General features: G+C 43.9%; 1 pseudogene; it reads right to left on the bottom strand.

Moving 5' to 3' along the window:
- Positions 1-1649: 1649 nt before the first annotated feature.
- LOC113620849 (N-acetyl-D-glucosamine kinase pseudogene) lies at positions 1650-2913 on the bottom strand (annotated as a pseudogene).
- Positions 2914-7705: the final 4792 nt, after the last annotated feature.

Here is a 7705-nt window from a genome sequence, read left to right as displayed (position 1 = left end):
AAGTATGATTTCAGAGTCAGTACTTCTGAATTACTAAACTTTAAGGGAAAATACTGAGAGATTTGAATACATGATTTAAAAGCCGTATAGAGAAACATCACATAGAGTAAAAGATAAATGATAATGGAGAAAAATCATGCCACATGTGTAACAGATAAAGCTTTATTATCCTTTACAGAACAGTTTCTCAAATGTTCATTTTGAGAAATGCTAGCTATTTTTGTTAATAAAGTATGTCCAAGAAGTAGTTTTCCCCTTTTTGCTTGAAAACCTCCATTGCACAGAAGGTCATGTTTTCGGTAGCTGCATTCTTGCAACAAGTCATATTGAGTTAAAAGTCATTTATAATTACTCCCTCTAAGTCTACTTTAAACATTATGTTACTCGTATTTTTTTCAGCCCTACCCCCTCACTACACCTCCCATTTCCCCCACCTCCCAATATTTTGCAGGCTTCACAGTTGTTTTTATTACATTTCATCTCGTTTAGTCTTATCCTGCCAGCTGATATAGGATGAAAATGTGGATGGGTTTAAAAAGCATTTGTTTAAACCTATGGATTATAAAACCAGAATGGGTTATGAAGTCGTGTTATGGGGAAATCAACGACTTTTTGAAGTCATAGAGTTCATTCCTTCAACAAATATTAAGTTGCTACATGTGTCAGTCACTGTTCCAGGTGGTACAGTGAGCAAAACAGAGGATCTCCCCTTGGAGTTGACTTATTGACAGGGAGAATATAAGTCAAGGAGGTGATCTCGGATGGTGATAAGTGAGAAAATCACAACTGAGCTCTCAAGAATGAACCAGCTGTGTGAACTTCTGGGGAAAGAATGCCCCAGGTGGAGGCAACAGCAAGAGTGATGACTCTAGGGTGAGAGAAAGCCTGGCACATTGAAGGAGCAGACAGGAGCCCTGAGTAGGAGAATGTAAGTGAGAGACAAGGCTGAGAGAGTTGGTCACGGCTGGGTTACATTGGGCTGGTAAACCATGGTAAGGAGGTATTCTGGGTTTTTTTTAAACATTAAATCTTGTATTTTTATTTAACTTCTCAGGAATTTATGTTGTTTCCCAAACTAGAATGAGGAAGGAATGTGGGATAAAGGGAAACACTCAGACTTAGAAAGTCCCAGGTTCTGATTGAGATCCTGTCACTTTACGTATATCTTCTGAGCCTCGGTTTCTTTTTTTTTTAATTTTTATTGGAGTATAGTTACTTTACAATATTGTGTTAGTTTCTACTCTACAGCAAAGTGAATCAACTACGCGTATACATATATCCCCTCGTTTTTGGATTTCCTTCCCATTCAGGACACCACGGAGCATTGAGTAGAGTTCCCTGTGCTATACAGTAGGTTCTCATTAGTTATCTATTTCATACATAGTAGTGTATATATGTCAATCCCAATCTCTCAGTTCCTCCCACCCCCCCCTTCCCCCTTGGTATCCATATATTTGTTCTCTACAACTGTGTCTCTATGAGCCTCAGTTTACACAGATGTAAAATGGAGATGAAACCAGCCCTGTTACATGGCAAGAGACCTACATTTTATTTATTTATTTATTTATTTTGGGGGGGTGGGAGTGAGTGGGTAAAGTACATTTATTTTCTTCTATAGGTGTTTCTTTTTCAAAAAAAAACAAGGAAAAGGAGAAAAAGCTCCAGCACCCAGTGTCCACTGGGCTTTAGTCCATGGGGAGGAGGTGCCCCACGTGCCTGGCCCCTATGCTGACCCCGCCCAGGGCGGAGGAGTGCCGCAGCTTCAACAGGGTGAAGCTGGAGAAGGAGTTCTGAGCCTGGATCTCTCTCTCCTGGGTCAGCGCCAAAAGGAAACCTTCCCTCAGCAGCTCCCAGCTCTCCCACACAGAGCCCACACACGGGATGGGGAGACCAATCTCCTGTTGGAACAAGACCGGGTCAATCTCAGGCAACACTGCCACAACATGTCTGCCCAGCATCTCCCCAGCCTTCCTGAAGATATAACAGGAAAGGGGATCTCCCTGCTGAGCACCTTCTGCAACTTTCCTGCAAAGCCCAGCAAACCTGCATTTATCAAAGTCCCTGTACAGGTGGGTGAGGATTCCTAGCCGATCTGGCACCTGGAAATAGTTGAACAGGGCCTGTTGGACACAGCCCCTGTCATGAGGAGCCGCCTTTATGTTGTCGATGGAGTCAAACACTATTTTCACTGCTTGGTGTGCAGTCCAGTAGGCTGAGCCCTCATCTCCCATCATGTGGCCCCAGCCACCGCAGCTGCTCTCAGACCCATCGGGGTTGATGAGCCTGCAGTTGGAGCTTGTCCCAGAGATGAGCACGATCCCACCACCCGGAGTTAACAGTGGCGATGGAGCCGGCGGCGTCGGTGGTGATTAAGTAGCTTTCACTCAGGTAGGGAAATCGGTCCCTCAGCTCCTCCATCAGGATCCGCACGACGTCCTCCTGATCCCCACCGCTCAGGAGGGATAAGCCCAGGCTTCGTAGAGGCACCAGAGATCCACCCCTGCTTTCCGTTTGGCCCCGTTCACCGTCTCGTTGATCCTCTCCACACACTTGTCTGTCCCGGTCAGCCAGTGGTTTGTGCTGAGTCCTTCCACTTCTGGCAGGATCTGCACATCCTCTGAGAGTAAAAGGACCTTGGATCGTGTGCCTCCCCCCTCTACACCCCCGTAGAGCGCGGCCATGCTGCCGCTATCGCCGCCGCGGATCCCGCCGTTTGCTTTGTACCCACATTTTAATTGGTACTTATTTTAATAACCTAATTTAAAAATCTGGGATCGTATTTAAAATATGAACTACACCCAAGCTGCATGAATATATTTCAACAGGATCAGAAGCATTGACTGTGATTTTTTAATACAGTAAAATAGTGTAAATCATACCCACACATATACACATGCACACACACACCAGATTCCTGTGAAGATTAAATGATTAAATGAGATAATAAATGTGAAATGGAAGGTATTCCGTTTTTTTGTGTTTTTTTAATCCTTAATATTTTTTTTAATAAATTTATTTTTTTTTGGCTGTGTTGGGTCTTCGTTGCTGGACGCGGGCTTTCTCTAGTTGCGGTGAACGGGGGCCACCCTCCGCTGCGACACAGGGGCTTCTCACTGCGGTGGCCTCTCCCGCTTCAGAGCACAGGCTCTAGGCACGCAGGCTTTGGCAGTTGTGGCACGTGGGCTCAGTAGTTGTGGCACGCGGGCTCCAGAGTGCAGGCTCAGCAGTTGTGGCTCACGGGCTCAGCTGCTCCACGGCATGTGGGATCTTCCCAGACCAGGGTTCGAACCGGTGTTCCCTGCATTGGCAGGCGGACTCCCAACCACTGCGCCACCAAGGAAGCCCTGTGTTGTGTTTTGATTTTTGTTTTTATGATAGGCTGAATAAGGGCCCTCCTAAATTATCCATGTCCTAGTCCCTGAACCTGTAAATATGTCACCTTATGTGGTAAAAGAAACTTTGTAGATGTGATTAAGTTAAAGATCTTGTGATGGGGCGATCATCCTGGGTGACCTAGGTGGGCCCAATGTCATCACAAAGGTCCTTATAAGAGGGAGGCAGGAGGATCAGAGAAGGTGAGGGAGGCGCCACAAGCCGAGGAATATAGGAAGCTCTAGAAGCTAAAAAAGGCGAGGAAACAGACTCTCCTCTGACGCCTCCAGAAGGAACACAGCCCTGTTGACACCTTGATTTTACACTTCTGATTTCCAGAACTGTAAGAGCATGCAGTTGTAAGTCACCAAATTATGATAATTTGTTACAGCTGCAATAGGAAACTCGTATAGGTTTCTAATTCTAAAATGTGGTCGGGGGACTTCCCTGGTGGTCCAGTGGTTAAGACTTCGTCTTGCAATGCAGGGGTTGCGGGTTCGATCGCTGGTCGGGGAGCTAAGATCCCACTATACCTCAGGACCAATAAGACCACAACATAAAAAAAAAAGAAGCAATATTGTAACAAATTCGCTAAAGACTTTAAAAATGGTCCACATTGGGCTTCCCTGGTGGCGCAGCGGTTGAGAGTCTGCCTGCCGATGCAGGGGACACGGGTTCGTGCCTGGGCCCGAGGGGATCCCACATGGCTGCGGAGCGGCTGGGCCTGTGAGCCATGGCCGCTGAGCCTGCGCGACCGGAGCCTGTGCTCCGCAACGGGAGAGGCCACAGCAGGGAGAGGCCTGCGTACCGCCAAAAAAAAAAACAAAAAGAAACACATGCAGTTGGAAGCTATTGAAGGGTTTTAAGCAGGGGAGTGATGGGATTGTATTTTGTTTTTAAAAGAATGGGTTTTGGAGAGGCAGAAAGGGCATCAGGGAAGCCATTTAGGAGGTGGTGGCAGTAATCTCAAAAGAGACGTGACAGAGGCCCAGATTAAGGTGGTGGCGTGCGATGGAGAGGACCGAACAGATTTTGGTTACAGAGTCAGCAAGAATTGCTGATGGCATGGTTGTAGAGGTACAGAAAAAAGGAAATCAAGGGTGATGCTGAATTTGGGCTTATGCAGTTGGGTGCCATTCATTGATATGGGGAAGACAGGACCAGAAATAGACTTGGGGGAAATTATGCATTCTGTTTTGGACATGTCAAAACTTGAGATGCCAATTAGACATCCAAGTCTATGTCGAATAAGCAGATGAATAAATCAGCGGAAGTCTCAGAGGAGAAATCATCTGTGTGTCCCCTCACCCTGGATAGGGCTTGCCCTCTCGCAGAATTTCTCCAGTGCCGCCGTCACTAACAGACTACCCGACTGACTGAACTTGACCCAGGGTGGCATTTCATTCCACGTCTTTATTTTTTATCCTGGGCTCATCTTTCATCGCCTACTCCGTGAAAGCTGAATGAGCAATTATCAGAGTCTAAAATGAGGCCCAGTATGTTTGATAACTAAAGAGCGATGGAAAACAATTTAGATTAATTTGCGCCCCAAATATGGACAGTTATTTAGTGCTTTTTCAGAGAGCTAAATGGATTTCATGAATTTTAATTGATGTTTAACTTTTAATTGTGTTCATGTGGGGTGGCCAGTTGGAACCATGCCTAATAAGGCTGATGAGTGTACAGACATTTGCATGCAGCTTGCCTTCCAAGGGCCAGCCAGGGAGAGAAAGGTTTAAAGTAACAGGAGGAAAACTGCACTGAATGGATAATCTTGAAACACACTTATTTTGAGAAAAATGAAAAACTGTCACATATTTTGGTTTTCTATTCATCTTAAATAATATGAGGTTTACTATTATTTCCTCTTGGTGTTACTGTTATTGATTTTTCCAAGAAAAGTGAACTTGTATTTTAAAAGGAGCTAGGTTGTTATTTACAATGGCAAGAATTCTGATTTGCATAAGCTTATGGTTCAGTTTGTGAGCCAGATCAACAAAATGTTCACTGAACATCTTTCCTCTGTGAAGTACTTTGCTAAGCACTGAAGGGGGTATAGTAATTAGGATGCTTTTTGGCCAACTCATTGACTTAAGCAATAAAGAAATGTGTTGTCTTACATAAGAAGAAGTAGGGCAGCTTCCAGGCACAGTATGTCCAATTTCTGCTGTCCTCTGTGATTCTCATGCCTCTGCCCTCCTATTTTGGCTTCATCTTTAGGTCAGGAGCAAGATGACTGCAGTGATTCCAGGCATCACATCCAGATCTGCTAATATCCAAAGGAAATAGGAGGGTTGTCTCTTCCTTGAGTGTCTGAACTGTGAAACAGTCTTTCCTAGAAGCCCCTCAGCAAACTTTCCTCACATCGCATGCACCAGGATTGGGTCCCATTGTCCATTTGTAAGCTAGTCACTGGCTGAGGAAATGGAGTTACCATAATTGGCTCAGGCCAGGGGTTGGCAAACTGCTGCTCCCCACCTGTTTTTTTTTTATGACTGAAATGTAATTGGCATAAGCCATGCCCAGTCATTTACAAAATTGTTTCACAGTACAGCAGAAGAATTGAGTAGTTGCAACAGAGATCTTCTGGCAAAGCCTAAAATATTTACTGTCTGCCCTTTACCGGAAAATGGCTGACCCTTGGCTTTGACTAATCATCTGGGATGTATGGGTGTTGGAGAGTCAAGGACAGCAGTCACTCTAAACACAAAAGAAGTGTAGGATGTGGTCCTATTCCTCAAAGAGATTACTGGGGAAAATGATACTGTAATATGTTAAGATTATCTACAGTTGCTGGTTACAGTTTACTACTCAAATGAAATGTCTCATAAATGCTTATAATTGGAAGGCATCTTCCCTTCCACTACAAAGTAGGGTGAAAAAAGCCTCTGCATCCATTTATCATGCTTCATTCCAAAGAAATTATAAAAATGAATCTCAGATAAAGAACACCTAAGGACTTAAAAGCATTTTTTTTTAATCTAGGAAGGCATAGTAGTAGTATTAAAAAAGCAAGTTTATGCAGTTTTAAGAAATCATGCACGAAAGGAGGAAAGCAGTAATGTTAACAAATAGCCCAGTGAAGGCACTTCTCAACTCTTATTTTGCATCCCTTATTTCCTTTATCGCAATTGATCTAAAGACCGAAAAGAGCAGAGCAAGCATGTTTCAAAGATTAATGGATAGGCGACACGAGGGACCCTTGTGGTGTTAGAACTGTTCGTTCTGTATCTTGACTGGATACATGATTCTACACAGGTAATGATGTACAGAAGTTCACACACACACACACACACACACACACAAATGAGTACAAGTAAAACTGAGGAAGTCTGAGGAAGACAGGGTGATTTATCGATGTCAGTATCCTGGTTGTGATATTATACTACAGTTTTGGAAAAACCATTGGGGGAAACTGGGCAAAGTGTACAGGGATCTCTATCATTTCTTACAACTGTATGTGAATCTACAATTATCTCAATAAAATTTTCAATTAAATAAAAGATAAATGAGTTAAAAGGACACTGAAACCCTGGATAGGTGGAGAGATGGTAAGAAAGCCCAGTCCGATTACATCCCAGATGTAAGGGAGCTGACCTTAGGGCAACTATTAGTAAATTTTGAGAAGTTGTGGAGAATAGGAGCATTGCCAAAAAATGGGAAAATCCTGTTCCATTTTTCACAGATGGTCTTTCACATTTCTCTTAATCCCTGACAAGTTTAGAATAGATTCTCAAATAGATGACAGTAATTAGAAAAAAAGAAAGAGATCACTAGGAGGGCTTCCCTGGTGGCGCAGTGGTTGAGAGTCCGCCTGTCGATGCAGCGGACACGGGTTCGTGCCCCGGTCTGGAAGATCCCACATGCCGTGGAGTGGCTGGGCCCGTGAGCCATGGCCACTGAGCCTGCGCGTCTGGAGCCTGTGCTCCGCAACGGGAGAGGCCACAATAGTGAGAGGCCCGCATACCGCAAAAGAGAAAAAAAAAAAAAAAACATTCATTGTGATAACTTGACTCAGAGTTACTGAATCTTAATTTCAACAAAGCACTCACAAAATCCCATTTCGAATTTTTGAAAATAAGATCGTACAATTAGCTGGAGATAGCCCAGTGAGTGATTTTTGCTAGAGAATGTTGATTCTGTTGGTTTTAGGCCACACAAAAGGAAGGGTAATAGCAAAGAACCATTTTTATTAGGAACTTGGGAAAAAACATAGAGCCCATGGTCAAGAGACTCTCCTTTTGATTAAAAGGAGACTTCATTATGATAAATGGTAATTTAGTTTCAGAATTATATGGAAGTGCTGGAATAATGGGCCCAAACTAATAAAACT

Source organism: Aethalodelphis obliquidens, unplaced genomic scaffold (genome assembly GCF_003676395.1).
Source record: "Aethalodelphis obliquidens isolate GAN/ISIS:26980383/991018 unplaced genomic scaffold, ASM367639v1 scaffold8, whole genome shotgun sequence".
NCBI classification, from domain to species: Eukaryota; Metazoa; Chordata; class Mammalia; order Artiodactyla; family Delphinidae; genus Aethalodelphis; species Aethalodelphis obliquidens.
Note: the sequence above shows the minus strand (reverse complement) of the source record. Positions and strands in the feature narration are given on the sequence as shown.